Raw genomic sequence first — 17,294 nt, forward strand, 5'->3', positions numbered from 1 at the left:
ACTCGGCCACGGAGGACTGGTTTTAAAAAAATAAGTGGTTACTTACACGTAAACATTGACATATTAATCAATGTTTTTAGAAACAGATGCCATGGAAATGATATATAGGTCCTATTTTGAACAATAGGTTTTTGGTTTACGCATAGAAGAGGTAAAGAGTCATTATCTTGAAGGTAAAAATGAACAAAATAGATATTTGTAATTAATTGTATATTGTTTAACGTCCGGCTCGAAATTTTGTCATCTATGCTATTTTTCCTCCACTCGTCCGTTAGCTTTCAACTTGAACGTTTCGCTGTGCTAGCATATATAATCCAGTCATTCTAGCCAAAAATATAGCGTAACCTCAAACTAATTGCAACGAAAATGTTTTTGTTATCAAACGGTGAATCAAGGGATGCTCTAGCGTAGATAAAAAAAATCGAGATCACAAAACAAAGGGGAAACGTTTATTTTGGGGCAAAAACGTACATCTGATAAAAACTATCACCGAAAACTGGGAATTATCATTTGTCTTAACACATGAGAGATATAAATGAAATACGATTGCTATAATTATCGGGAGCGGTGTTAACATTCACAAACTACTTTATTCATACCAAAATTTTCAATGAATGAATGTTTTTTATGAGGCGCAATATCTTATTTTGGACGAAAAATCGATGAAAATGAGAAGAGTTAATATGAAACTCGTAAACATTGATTCTGGCAAAAAATGAGATTTATATGAGACAGTTAAAGAAGTGATAATTAAATCAATAAAAAATATTCAACAGTTTGAGATTTTAAGATCATGAGAGTGTATCAGTGGCGGATTTAAGGGGGAATAGCCCCCCCCCCCATAAATTTTCGAAATTAAAGTAAATCGTAGTCTTTTGTTTAGAAAAATGTAAACGATAAAAGAAGCAATAATTTCTTCCACACTCGGAGAAATAAATGTCAAAATGTTTTGATTTTTATTAATTACTTTTATTGGAAAAAAACCTGCAGTTCCCCCTAAAACCCTTAAAATTTGCGTCATTTTATTAATTTCACTCTATCATAAATGACAGAAAATAGTAAAAGTAACTACTTAGGAAACATATTTCAAGCCCTATAAAATCTGTAAATTTCAGGAGCCTTATAAAATTGTGCCCTCCCCGCTTATCCGCAATTTCTGGATCCGCCCCTGTGTATGATCCCGTAATCGTGTTTGCTCTGTTCGTTTGTTTGTCAGTCCGCAAAATGTTCAACTTTAGCCATAACATTTGAATGGTAAATGACAGATTTTCATAATTGTATTCTTTATGACAAAACCTTTAGATGGTACCAAACATTTTGACATTGTGACCTTGATCATTCTTATAATTACAAGGCAACTTGTTCTCAAATCACCAGTGTCACACAATATTCTATTACATGTATATATTTTCTGTAGAATTTCAAATAATGACTTCATTTGTGATGTCCAGTTAGACTTATTATATTGATTTACATATGCTTAGTAATGTTGTCCATTGACAGTAGACAATTCCAGTATCGTATAGTTTATACAGTGTCAGTGGTAAGGAATCTTCCATCCGAATTCGGCATGTACATAATGCAGGTAAAAGAATGAATCTGATAATGACGAAGTGCGATTCTGAACCATCTCAATGGTAGTTTTGGAGACCCCATACTTTACTACAGTAGTTCAAAACAGGAGCTACACAAATTAAGAAAAGTTTTTCAAAAGATGAAATTCCTATGTGTTTGTAAAATAGAATTTTCGAGACAATCCTTCCCAATACACGACCACCAGCTTTCGATGGAATATACAAGTTACGATGGAGTCATTTCTGACACACTCGTCCTGTCCACACTTATGCTACCCTTTTCTCTTAGTTGCACAATATCTTAACTATCACCAAGAGATGTATAACAAAATAAAGTGTTATATCACCACCTGAAAATTAAAAATTCGATGCGATTCACACGTGAGAGACAAATATCTAATGCTTGAAAAACATTTGATAACATTTTATTAAATCAGCTGGAAACAATTCTCATGTATGTAAAATTAGAAGCTAAGTTCAAGGCCGTTCGTGCCATGGCCGCATCAAACCTAACATGCGATTACACTTTCACCAAACGCTCCACATTTCGAAGTCAAAATCACGGGTCTTTCGGATATGACCCTAAAACGGAGACCCCGTGTCGCGGCAGACGTTGGCACATTAAAGAATCATTACAAGTGGTATTTCACCTACAACTGGCGATGTTTCAATATTACACAGACACACATGTATAATATATCTCGCGGCCTTACTACTCTTTTAGAAGTATCGAAAATACTACTATGCAATTTTTACCATAACGTCGTTCCGTACTTCTTTACGTGATAACATTCCTTCAAACAATATATATATATATATATATATATATATATATATATATATATATATATATATATATATATCTCATATATTTGTTCTCTTAATGTATATTTTTTGGTAGTGGTTTTTGTCTTATATTCATTGTAGTAAGTATATGAATTAAATGTACATATCAAATTTGCTTGTAGAATGAAAAATAACACACCAAACCGATCCTTTAAGATTGATTGGGCATCCCGACTTAAAAATGCACAAATATTAAATTATATATCCTAATTAGGAAATAGAATAAATTCCATCATGCATCTGGACTCTAGAATGCATTACTCAACAAATCATCAAAACACACAAAAAATGTTAAAAACTTTGCATTGTCTAAATCGTGTTGACGTCAAATTTTCAGGTACGATACCCCGCGTATGCCATTATTGTTACATGTAAAATGCGGAATATTCTTGATTAATTTCTAAATTAATTGCTCGGTTGATTTTTGATATGTTGTCAAAATATACACAATTAATTGATTATAACAAAATTTATTTTTGTTGCAATTTGTTTGAGGTTGATTTTTATAACGACTGGTCTAATAATCGGTTTAAAATTTGAAATGCGGCTTCTACATAACGAGAAAACTACTCAGTTTCTAAACACGGAAACTGAATGCAACCAACATGGATAATTCGCTATTCAGATCTCCCTCTTCAGAGGCAAAATGTAATTACATTTTCAGATTATTCATATGCATTTTAAAACTGATTTGATCTTAATCTCGAATGTTGTAACGCTTGAAACATTTTTTTTTTATATTATTCGGAAAACTATTCAATGCTATGATGTGTAGATAATATGAAAGATAAAAAGCTGCAATTACACCTTATAAGACCTGCATTGTTTTGTGTACAAATTCAACTTTCATTTTAACAGAAAAGAACATTCTCCGAAGATGTCGATGCGCTATTTGCAATACAACACGACATAAGAGCCGGTGTTGTAGAGTGAACCCTCCCCCATAATGAGACCCCACCCCCCGGAAGTCTGGCTCTAGAGTGAGCATTCCCCCGGAATCCTGGCTCACTCTAGAGCAGGAGAACCCCCGGGGAAGTCTCACACTAGAGCCAGACTTCCCCTTGGGTAGACGTACTCTATCACTAGTTGTAGAGTCAGACTTCTCCCCATAGCAGGACTTCCCCCTCCATTTATTCCTGGTAAACTAATATCACTTTATAGAGATTGTTTAGATACCAATGCCTTTTTCAGCAGGGCATTAAATGATTTTGCTTAAGTCGTTCATCACACTCAAGAGAGGAATACGTTGAATAAAACACATTGGATTTGATAAGCCATTTTGTTTGACCCATAGACCTTGAACTTTGACCCACACAATACTTATGCCTTGGTTAGTTTTAGAAGTTTGAAAAATGAAATGAGGAAATTTTAAATTTATGTTTCTTCTCATTTGCGTACAAATATTGGTTATGCTTTTAAACTTGTATAACTTCAGGTAGAGAGGTAGGTAAATTGGTAGGTAGGGTACTTTTCAAATAAGACAATAATAGTTCAAAAAGTTCTTTGTACCAGCCACATCTTTTACATCAGTAAAGTATTTGAATGTTTCATTCTGCAAAACTAAGTCATTCAAGGTCTTAATGCCTCTGTCAACCCAATTTGTATTAAAATTCCATTTTTTAATATCAGCTAAATTCAAATAATCTGTAGCAGAAAGGCAGCTTTCTTTAACTCTTGATAGAGCTTTAACCACATCTTTCCAAAACACATTGTCAATATGATTTACAAATTCATTAAGTTTTTCTTTGGATAGGTGAAAAATGAAATCCACATTTCTAAGATTTAAAATACTATGCAACATATGTTGCCATATACCCTCATTATCAGCAGGGTACCTTTTGATCCATTTCAGCTTACTATAACATATAAAAGATGCCAAATGTACCATATTTAGTCCCCCTTCATCATAATTACCCACAATTGTATTTCTTTTCAACTTTTCTACCTTGTATCCCCAAATGAATTTAAAAGATATTTTATTCAACTCTTCCAAGCAATGATGAAAATAAGTGTATGAGCTTTTGGAGTGCTAAAGTTTTGATAATTGTGATTTTACCTATTGGAATTAAATCCCATTTAGTCCACGAACCTAGCAATTTTTTTAATGGCATTGAATTTAAATTGATAATTACATAAAGTCATGTCTTCCAGATTTTATGTAAATACTATTCCAAGGAGCTTAAAATTGTTATTTCCACATTTCATTTTCAGATCATTACAGAAAGTTTCCGCCGAACCTGATTTGCTCCCCAACCAAATTGCTTGTGATTTTTAAATATTTAAACATAGTCCAGAAATCATTCTAAACATATCAATAACTCTCATAGATTCTCTAAGTGATTTTTCACTGCCATCTAACGTTAATAAAGAGTCGTCCGCATACTGGCCTAATTTGTTTTCTTTTCCAGCCACAGTTACACCCTTAATATTTCGATTTTCTTGGAGTGCTTTTGCCAACAATTCTACTGTAATAATAAAGATATGTGGTGTCAAAGGATCTCCTTGTCTACAGCTTCGTTCAAGACTGACGAATTCATACAAGATTTCATTGTTAATTATACAACTGGTACTAGATGTATAGAGTAAGAAACTATTTTACAATAGATTCCCCAAAATTGAAGGACCTGAGTGCTTTTCAATAAAATCCCATTCCAATGAATTAAATGCTTTTTCAAAATCTAATAATAACAATCCTGGCTAACTTTGGTTTTTTACATAGTCAATCAAATCATATAAAAAACCGAGTGTTTTCACCAATAAACCGTCCCTTTATAAAACCCCTCTGAGAGTCACTTATGATACTTTTCAGTACTTTCTTTAAACGATTTGCTATGACACTAGAACCAATTTTTAAATCAACATTTAATAATGATATTGGTTACAATATTTTTTCATTTAGCGTCTATCTTTTTCTTCTTTGGGAATGCAAGTTATTACACCTTGGGATTGAAATTAAAAGACAAATTGTTGATTTTAAAAACAATGCAAAGTATATCATGGATTGTTGAGTCCAAATCAGTGTATTGTACAGAAAATGAACTCTAGTTCTTATGTTAAATTTTTATATCAAGTATTGGAGGAAAAGGAGTTAATAGCCTCACAACTCAAAAGAGAGAAGTGAGAAACTTATCTCCGTGAAACTATTTCAGAAAAATGTTGGGAATTTCATTATATGAATGCATCATTATGCACAAAAGATACAAAATTAATTTATCTTCAATACCGTATTCGTATGTTATATAGCTACAAACTCTTTCCTTCGCAAACTTAAACTTGTAGATAATGACTTGTGTTCATTTTGCAAAAGTGAAAGAGAAACAGTCACTCATATTTTTTGTGACTGTGTGTATGTATCTGCTTTCTGGAGAGATTTGTGAAATGGTACAATGCATTTGTCAAAGGTTATAAAATCACAAAAAGATGTGTGTTACTTGGCAATATTGATGGAAGTTGTTTGGAAAATTTTCTTCTTTTTGTTAGCACAAAAAGCACATTTATCACTTCAGATCACAGGGTGCAAAACCCAAATTGTCAGATGCAATTAATTTGTTTAAATACTATAGAAATTTAGAAAGATATTGTCAAAATGTATTTCATAGCAAATCCAAAATGCTTGGTAAATGGGCATTATATGATACTATAATGGACAAGTAGTTTGTTGAAAATCATAATACATGTATATGAAAAATAAAATAATTACCTTTATCTTTGAATGTGTATATATGTATGTTTATGTATGTATATATATTTCTGTGTGTGTATGTATATATTATACATGTATATATCATATATACAATTCACTGTTATTATTGATACTGAAGGTGCACAGAGTAACTGCAAGTGTGAATGAGCGAGTGTAGATTACAGTTTGAATGTTTGTATGTATAAATGTGTTGAAAATACAAAATAAAACATTTTTTTTTAAAGTAGGTAGGTAGGTAGAGAGGCAGGTAGGTAAGTACGTCCCTGCCCGATAAACTAAAATTCTTTTCATACAGATGTAGTTTGCATAGGAGGAGATGAAAGCGGGGGTGTCCCTCTAGAGCGAGACTTCAAGAGGGTGTTATGGCTCTAGAGTGAGTCTTCCCCCTGGGGGTAAAGTTTATTTTATAGCAAGTCTGCTGGGGGAGGTTCACTCTAGAGTGATATTACCGGGGAAGGCTCACTCTAGAGCCAGACTTCTTGGGGAAGGCTCACTCTAGAGCCAGATTTCCGCAGGGGGAACGCTCACTCTAGAGCCAGACTTCCGCGGGGGGAAGACTGGCTCTGGGGGAAAGTCTCACTATGGGGGAAGTCTGGCTCTATAACACCGTCAATGACAGAGCGAGGAACTTGGTAGGCCCACCAAAAACCCCTATTAGTTTTGCAACTCAGAGAGAATTCTGAGCTTGATTATTTCTTTATTATTACAGATAAGAACATTCTCCGAAGATGTCGTTGATGCGCTATTTGCAATACCGTACGATATAAGAGCCGCCGATAACAGAGCGAGGAACTTGGAAAGCACACCGATACCCCCGTTAGTGAATGATATTAGTTTTGTTTCTCAAAGAGAATTCGGAGGTTGATTATTCCTCTATTATTGTTCTTACCTTCCTTTTTACCATTCATCTCTTGGTATTATAAGTTTGTGTAGGGAGGCGTTAGGACAACATATCACTGGGATATGACGAATATCACACATCATTGAATGAGAGATAACAACACAAAAATCAACATTTCATGTATCCAATGCTGAACTTTTTCAAGTTAGGTTTATTTTCCGGCATTGTCTTTCGGATATAAACTGCAAAATTTACTTATTTCATAAAATAATGAAGTTCGTCCTTTCTATGTGTTGGGATGCCTTTGGGGAACGTATGAAACGTTATTCCTCAATTTTATTTTACCCATACATTTGTTGTTTAACCCTCTCTCTACCGTATCGGTCAATATGACCGATAGCGCGTAAAAACAGGGCTACGCAAAAGGGGTGTCTATAAATCTTTGAAACTACGGACGTAATATATATGTTTTATGTATCATATTTTTGGAAATTTTCTATATATTTTAACTATGTAAATTTCAATTGAGTAAATAAAGCCATTAAATTAAAAAACACATTTTAAATGAAAGATGACTTCATCTAAATATGACGCAACGCTTTGTCGCAAGGCCATTTCCCCCCTCTCTATGATTTTTTTAATTTTCCCTATGAATGCAATGTTTTTTATATTTTTGAAAAGCATATATTCCCTGCTTTCAGTACAAAAAAAATTATTTTTAATGCCTGGCAAAGTTATAAGAAAATGGCATTTTTTTGCACATGCACGTTTCTTTTACGATTTTATTTCTCAATGTTTAAACAGATCGGCGTTTTATCTATATTTATATATGGAAATAGGGAAAAGTAAATACAGCCTGTAAAAGTAGAGGACATTTTCTTTCTGATGGACCCTTATTCATATTATAATTCTCGGTAGTTGTTATATTACGATAAAATGAAATTGGGACATGCTGCGCGGTTTTCTTAAAAATTGGCGACAAATCGACGTCGCTAACAGCAATCGACGCGCGTCGCACAATAAAGTGGTGAAAACTATTTGTATTGTCCTCTATTAGTAAATTCAGTACCTTTTGATACACTAAAACAACATACATACATGTATGAAATAATCAGCCAGGTATCTCTGTTTTCTTTTTAAAAAGCAGAAAACCAATATTGGTATATAAACAGTTACACAACCTACATGTAACTTCATAAAACACCTATTGAGAATGTTACATCGGCAGAATGAATTTAAAAAAAAGATAAATAAAGTACTTCAAATTCAGATATAAACGTTATATTTGTTCGGAATGGTAACAATTTTTTTCTCTGCCAAAGAAAGAAAACAAAAAAGATGTTCGCCTATATCTAGCCTGTATACTTTTATATTTCCGTGATCCGGATCGCGGGCCTCGCGGGGGTTTCTGAAAGTGTGCACGGAGAACACACGTGTTTCCGTTTCAACGAAAACAACACATCTTCACCGTGAGTGTCACAGCGAACGCTTGTATTTTACATCTTTAAAACGACCTGATGTCAGAAGAAGAAGATGCCCTGGATTTCCTGTTGCAGGATGACCCAAACGATCATGCATTCAGTATAAATACGTACATGTAAGTTGATGTAGTCACATAGGCCGACAAAAAAGAAAAAAAAAATGCGGTTTTGTCATGTTATGAAAAATTCACGATTAGTTAACCGCGATTTGATGCCATAATTTGTCGTTTCATGAAAGAAAATATTTATATTTTATGATATCTAAACCAAGTGAATAACAACCTGTCCAGGTCCGGCATTAATCAGTTTGATTACCACCCCCCCCTTTCCCAGAATTATCTCCTTACCTGACGCGCGAGTGTAAGAAGGGGGTGGATTTAGTGTATAATGGGATGGAGTGGTTTTAATCAGACTGGGCATTAATGACCGCTGGTGAGAAGGCTATTTTCCAAGTTTTTTCCATGTTTATGATTTTTTTTTTTTTATCTTTCTATGAAAAGAAAACACAATCTGTTAGGAAAACACAATTTGCATTATTGTAATAATATAATTTATCATAATTTGAATTATTTTCTTTATTCTGTAACAGAAATAAAAACAAAATGTGTGTTTGGGCCAAAATGGGGGTGGGGGTGGGGTTAACATCAATCAAAGTCTGATTATGACAGGCTAATGAAAAATCATATTGATTTCTCTTTTATCCAAATGCATGTATTTTATATACACTTAGTAGCTTATGACCATAAATTACATGTGATCCATACATGCTGGTACTTGTATGCTATGAGCTAATGGGCACGTGTACCCTTCTTGCCGGTCTCCTCCGTGGCCGAGTGGTTAGAGCATCGCGCTCAAAATCACACGGCCTCTCACCTCTCTAGGCGCGGGTTCGAATCCCGTTCGCGCCGGTAAGTGAGAAAGTTTTTCCATGCAGTTTACTTACGAAAGGTCGGTGGTCTCTGCCCAGGTATCTGGGTTCTCTCTTCCACCAATAAAAAAAACTGGGTGCCACCAGATAACTGAATTCAATTCTACTTTTATATCTGGGGTCATTCACTTTCCCTTAGAGTTTCAGTATTTTCGCTGGACCCTGTAGGTTTTAACCTGAATTTCTTCAGTATTTGCCCTAATGTATATGCTAGGCATAATGCAGACACCTACATGATACATTTTTTTTTCATTACCCACTCTGCTACTCTCGCAATGTATAATAAAATATTCGATTAATTTCTAACACATGTATGCAATCCCTTACCTTATCTTTAAATAAATTTGAGTAAATAAATTTAAGTGCGAAACTGTTCCATGCTACCGTGAAACTTATATTTTGCTTTTTAAACATAAACCAACAATTTTTAATTGTAATTTCTTTTCTTCTTTAGAAAAGGTATTGATATTTCGTGGGAAGTTCCCAGGTATCATCCGCTAGCGACAATCTACTGGCAAATCCATACATGCATTGGAAGGATGCTGATGTGGAGGAAACAGGGACACCTGATCCAAGAACTGTGACATTTCATTCGGGGTGACAACCTGGCTTTCAGTTGGTATGACTCTTTGAGGTTGAATATAGGGTTAAATCCGTATAAATTTGGTTAATATTCAAATAAATCCAGATAATACATTCACAAATGGAATCATGGCATTATGGTACACTGATATGTGTGTACCATTTTACTATTTTTTGTTGTTGTTTTTGCTGCATAACTAGGGATCGCATACATACAAAAAGAGACAAAACAACTTCTAATTAGTTTCTAATTATAAGGTATGACATGTTTTAAGGTATGGCGGCCAATACTGATTTTATTTGCAATTTTCTTTCAGATATGGGACCCTATTACGGTATTTGGAGAACTGCAGATTTTATGAAGCTGTCTTTGACAGAAGATTTGGTTTTCTCCTTTTGTGTTGCCACCAACCATTATGCTGAGATGGTCATATCTAGGGGAAAGGGTTGCCATCTACTTCCCAACGAAGTTTGCAGCCTCTCACTGAAGAGGAACTGTACAGGTATTACTAGTTTTAAAAACCGATATTGTGGCAGTGATTTCCAGTTTAAAAAGAATAATAAAATGCATAGTAAAAAGATTACCTTTACCAAAATTAATCTGGCTTTGAATCTAACTCATTTATTAAATGTGTACAACAATTACCTCTGATAAAATTTCATAAGTAATTAAATGCTTACTTTTCAGAGGGCCTTGATTATCGAAAACATTTACTGAGGCCTGTGTGTCAGCAGGTATGACACGATAAAGATTCCTCCGTGCTCAATGACAGTAAGCACCGAGCATAGGCCTAAAATTTGCAGCCTTCACCGGTAATGGTGACGTCTTCCTATGAGTGAAAAACTCTCAAAAGGGATTCTAAACTATATAAAATCAAGGAATAAGAAAGAATTTTCTTCGAATATGGCATGAAGAGATGAAGATAAGGAATAATGATCAATCTCATAATTCCTAAACGAAATAGAAAATTAAGAATTCGTCAAACACGAACCCCTGGTGAAACGAGGGTGGGATCTGGTGCCTAGGACTATGTATCCCCTGTACACAGGTCCCATCCGCCCTGAGCTCTATATATTGATCAGGTAGGCGGAATAATCGGCAGTCGAAATCAGAGTGCAAATAATGGTCTCATCAATAAATTCTTGAGATAGAACATAATGCAATTATAGATGAGTGTGGTTTTATTTCAATCAATGTTTTATAGGGTCCACCCTCATTGGATTTGCTCTGGTTGATAATTAAATGAAAAGATATAAAATAGTGATCAATATCTAAAATAATTAAAAAAAAAAGAGTGGGACAAACACTAACCCTTGGATATACTAAAGGTTGGTTCAAGTGCCTAAGAGTAGTAAGCATCTCCTGTGTCGACTGGTCACACACACCGTGAGTAGTATATCTTGATCAGGTAACCAAAAGAATCCGTAGAAAAAATAATGAGTTTAAATCAGCCTAACAATTTGTATGAATTACATCAAACGTCATTTGTCACAGTAGCAGGTTTTATTACCAAACTAAATCGTTTTAATCCTCAAAGAATTTGCGAAATACCGACTTTAAACGAGACTGTTCAAATCCCTGTAACTTCAACTTATTTGTCAGTAGCCTGCCTCGTTTTTTTAAAAATTAATTATACGGAGAACAAGCGCTTCTGTATCGAATCAGTGAAGAAACATCAACACCATATGCAGGTGACAATGGAATATTGCAACATAAATATGGAGAGTTCATGAGAGAGAAGCTACATCCACTGTTCGTTATCTTTACCTTTCATCCATCCGTTTGCCATGATATTGTTAGTTTGCCGTTCTATACATTATCTAAATACTAAGCAAATGTGGAAGACTGTGGTGTCTTTTATTTCGAGTTCCATAGAATGTATCTATTAGATAATTCCACCAGGATATATGGAGTTGACACATGAATGAAAATTATTGTTGTCAATAGACAAACCATCGCCCAGATATCTAATTGTCTAGCTGAAGGCAATATCAAGAGCTTTAAATTCCCCCTCTCATGTAGAAGCTTTTGAATAAAAGATGAAGATAACGAACCGTGATAAATCTCATAAGCAGTGGTCAATCTCAAAACTCTCATATGTTTGTATCAAGAGGATATGAAAACAGGTTAGCTGATAGATGAGAAAAATTTGTGTTCATGGGAATTTCAACAGACTGTTGGAAGATCTGATCACCAACGACTACGAAAATGTTGCTAATGAGGAACTCCAGCATAATTTTATCTTCAGAGTACTTTTACGTAGAATCAAAGTTGTGTTTAACAACATACTTTGTCTATGATATTGTAAACTGTATTCTTGAATGCATCGTTAGGAATGATCGTGTAAAATGTTGAAATCATATGCTTTGATGATGTTGATTTGAGAAAAGTTTTGTGATTTCAAATTTTCGAAGTTTTTTTTTTTTTTTTTTTTTTTTTTTTTTTTTTTTAAAGAACATTTTCAGGTTCACACATTTATTCACGTAATGACAGTTAAAAAACATTAATTGTCCACATTTGATTTACACCACTTCTGGTATATGTTGTGATACAATAAATTATTGTACGTTTGGTGTTTCTCCTTCAATGTTGTTAATTTATTCGTGAGGAGCAAAGATAGTGGCTTGGTAGAACATCTAATGGCTCCATCAATGTATCTATGTTTCTAAGGGTTGTTGTGCAGTGTAGGAATTCAGTATATTTACGGTAACTCATAGCCATTCGTTCCATAGACTGGAATATCAAATGTGATTAAAATGAGAATTTAATGTTTTGAAAGGGTAGTCGGAGTAAAGTACGATTACTACAAACAGTGGAATTTACAAGCGTTGTCAGCTGGAACCAAAACGTCTTCTTATTGTACACTATTTAGTTCTCTGATTCATTTCTGATTTACTGAACACAGAAGGATAGATGGTACGCACATTTGTTTTGATGTGTGTAATACGTGATTTCAATATTCCCCTATATTTGTTATTGATTCTGACAAGGTATACAGGTTTGTTTTTTCATATTTAGCCCATCATCTGACATAATCGTCGAAAGATTTCATAACAGAGATGATGTTATATCGCCAATTGAAAGACCCGGGTTCTATGAATTTAGAACCTTTTGAAATAAGATATTTCAGGTCCTCATTTTCGATTATATCAACATCACTAGTATTGACATGTCCAGCTCAACTATAGTTGAACGAAGACGAAGGAAAATAACGTGTAGGTGGATTATGTATAAGGCGTTCTATATCCTGGCACTGCAAAGTTAGTAGAAGAATAATTGTAGTATACACAGGGGGTAGACACGAACTTGAAATATGCTGTAATACCAGACTGAACTTTTTATGATGAAGAATGTTGCTTACGTTGACTGTAAATTTAAGTTAAATGAACTGTCGGCATGATTCCGAAGGATTGTCATCCATAACATGGGGTGGTTTAAAAGATCAGATGATGAACAACATTCCCGATCATATAATTGTATATTCTGGTGTTGGAAAATCCACGTATGGACTAGCTTTGGCTTCTTCACATAACGTATTCAAAACTCTCAATGGAATAGAGTAAAGTTTTATGCGAATATGATGTGGACCTAATTATCTGTTGACGTAAGGTAAAATTGAATCAAGTGTGGCATCGTGTAAATTTGATCTTTTATATGAACGATGTCCGTGGCTGTGTTTACGTATTTGTGTATTTGGAAAGAATTCCCATCATATTCACATTATTTCCCAATAGACTAGTCAAATACCCAACATTGTAAACGTTGTCGTTACATCCATATGTAAATTCAGTAGTCATAGTCTTGATAAAGTGATATTCTCATTACCTACCGAAATGGTTACTTAAAGTGGGGTTGTAGGTGTGATGATAATTGTTTCTAGAATTGACCCTCATGGACAAAATTGAATGATCTGCGCAGCTCAGTAGGGCTATCCGAGTAAATTCAGTGCTGTATATAAATGTACTTCTGTGCACTTCGCACCAAATGACGTCCCAATGAAAAAGTACATCACAACGTACATGCTCTTATAATGCATTCTAGTTGTATTTCAGGGAAAATGTCATGATATTGTATCGTTATTTACTACCGTTATCAATGGATAAACTGTGTAAGGGAAACAATTTTCTTGTAAAATGCTTGTCCAATGATAATGTATTATCCCTTTGTGATATTAAATCACTCTACATTTTGTGTGTATACATGTAGTATGCACGAAGGTGATATTCATATCACATTGTGACTTTGAAATCGCCCCTAATCTGAAAGACTCTGTTTTAAAATTAACTTGTGTGCATAAATAATCTGATTGTACATAAACACTGACGAACTTTGTGTGCATCTGTTATAGCCAGCACTGATTTCTTCTGACCTATATTTTTTAGATATATTTATGCGTTTGAAAAGTGCAGGGAGCAATTTCTGTCTTGTATATTAACGGTATGATATGTATATGGGAATGTGGTCAACCCCGTTAATTCACTGATGACTTTTGATATGTTGTTAAATGATAGCATGTTTAGTTGGAGTATGTATTTCCTCCCAGCACTTTTCAAAGTCAACATATTGGTAGTATAGTTTCGGTGTTTATCCATAACAATTGTAATTTTACTTGTGAATTTAAGGTGTAGTTTCACACCACAATGATAGTGTATTTTACTAAGGAAGCCCTTTACCTAGTTGCGTGGGGGAATTGAAATGTGTTCAGAGAAGTCGGTTACCAATATTTCTGATATCGTTTTCAGACACCAAACGAATGAAGACATCAATAAGAAACACGAAGCGACTGACTCCCCCAGTTCCAGGAGAGACACGATGACACAAAAATATGGCTATGAGACCGTCAACAGTGAATACCAGGAATTGGGAGAATTGAGTCCATCGTCGCCCTATGACCCCATTCAAGAAACGAGTGTTGCTCAGGATTCCGTATAGAGCCCGCAATGTTTTTGATAACACAATATATATCGAGATATTGTGATGCTTTGGATTATCCATAGGAAATCGATACAATTAAAAGAAACACAACATGAAATAGGCACTATTATTTTTAGCAATTTATTCTCCCATAAATGTGCTTTGATAGAAATATGATAAGAAAACTAGAATTCCATTATCAATAACATTTTACAACAAGCCTTGTATCTCGATATTCCATGATACCAGTATAACAGTCATCAGAAATTTACATCAGCTCTAACGCGTAATGAAACAAGCGCATATCTACCTATTGTGGGTGGTGCAGCAACTCACATGCTAAACACAGCACGTTTCTTTACTTTTTGACCCTTTTTGTGCACCACATTTTCGTTATATAGTTAGATTTATTACCATTTGTATGGATATATATTTATTGACCGGATTGCTTTTTACCATATAACTAGTCAGCCTGTTTTAGCTCTAGCAAGTCAATTTGTAGCTAATAGGCAATTTCTGATTTAATCCCAGCCAAATAATTGTTATGTGAAATTATGTATTATGCATTTTTTTGGTTTTTAGTCATCTGTTTGTTTCATCAAATAACAAATTTACACAATTGTATTTCTTATTCCTTTCATATGGAATATGACAGCAAGAACAAGCTGCGAATTACCAAAATATTTTTTCGTACATTAGTTTGGAAAATCTTATATACAAATAAATGTTCATTGGTATAATATATTGTTTTATATTCATCTTTTTTTTCTCATTTGATTTTTTAAAATTTGATTTATTGATGTAATGTACCTTAAGATAGTTTTGCAATTATCACTAATTTCCCCTGTGATACCTCTTAAAACATACCGCTATATGATTTCATTGACCATTAAAAATAATTCATTGTTTATGACGTATTCATTTCATTCTAGTAATTTGTTTTTTAAGCAATGGTCATATCCAAGAACAACCATTCCCTCCTCCACCCTTGTTACGCTGCTTTACTAAACAACTTTGGTTTTTCTGTAGTTTTGCGTACCTTTCTGTGACCATCATTTTCCCGTATTTAGTCAGTGACATATATAACACAATCGGAACCCCGCGCCCTTTACTTCAACGGAGTAAAGGACGAAGTGTTCCGATAGATACATAACAGAAATCAGCAACTTCCCCAAGTCTCGTATTATCTCGTGGTCACGTGATTTTGGTAAAATGACACACCTTGATTTGAATTACATATACCATGTTATTAATGAAAGATATAAGTCTACATCATTCGAAATCCTATTACAAAATATCTAATATAAAATATTTTCAGAAGATATTTCACTTCGAAGTAAACTGAAAGTGAAGTTTTAAACGTCAACACATGGCCCAAACTCGAGAAAAAACTTCGAGATTACAAGAAATGTTTATCATTTGCCAATTGTTTTGTTTTAAGTATATTTGTTGATCATCAGATCTTTTTAAAACTTGTTGCATTATATTCCAATTTATGACGGGAAGGAAATGAACTTAAATGAACATCAATCTATCAAACCAATAAGAATGGAACTTTACAATATTTACGCTATGGAGTTGATGCGACTAGAAGTAGAAATCCTCGCCGGTATGTCACTCAAATGACTGCCCAGTGTACACTGGTGACTGTGTTTCTATATATTCTGATTCATTGTCCTTATTATAGAAACTTCTTCATAACTGTAGTCATCTACACCAATGTCTGACGGTGACCCAACGGACAACAAAACTGAGCCTTGTATCGCTTTCAGCGCTATACTCCATGGTTAAATTATGCGCTATTTATGTTACAGTCATGACAACGTAGCAAGAAATGGAAATATTTAGTTAAAACAACTCATTTGGCATACTTGTACTGAAGTTATTTTTTAAAAAAATTCTAACAGATTACTATTGCAAATAAAGGGAAAAATCCTAATCTAAACGCTAACACTTTTAAATGAGTATACATACTTACATCTAACACACACGGACAACTCGCTCGTAATGATTAACTTATAAAAATGTACATTTTAGTCCTTTCCATAGCCTACATGATATTTATTGCCTATTCATCTAATGGAAATATACATCTATACCTTTTTTTAATCCATGCATGTGAGACACTCAAATGTGAACAAACCTTTATTCTTCTAGATTATATAATACATGTATGTGAAAAAGATAGAGAGAGAAAAAACACATAAATCCCGTGCACTTTAGCCATTTTTCACACACATATACAAACAATGTAATTAGGCTGAATGCGGACATGTACGTGAAAAAGATAGAGAGAGAAAAAAAAACCCCACAAATCCCGTGCGCATTATACCACCTTCAAAACCACGGATTTTTCTTAAGAGTCCTTACGGATCTCCGACTCGTAGTCAATCACAAGCATTCGTAAATCACTCGTTGGTATCC

The 17,294-nt window shown here is 34.1% G+C and overlaps 1 protein-coding gene across 1 annotated transcript in view; it reads left to right on the plus strand.

Moving 5' to 3' along the window:
- LOC125661711 (multiple epidermal growth factor-like domains protein 10) overlaps positions 1-17,294 on the plus strand; it is a 132,953-nt gene that overhangs the window by 68,033 nt on the left and 47,626 nt on the right. The gene's annotated exons all lie outside the window — the stretch shown is intronic.

Source organism: Ostrea edulis, chromosome 8 (genome assembly GCF_947568905.1).
Source record: "Ostrea edulis chromosome 8, xbOstEdul1.1, whole genome shotgun sequence".
Classification (NCBI taxonomy): Eukaryota; Metazoa; Mollusca; class Bivalvia; order Ostreida; family Ostreidae; genus Ostrea; species Ostrea edulis.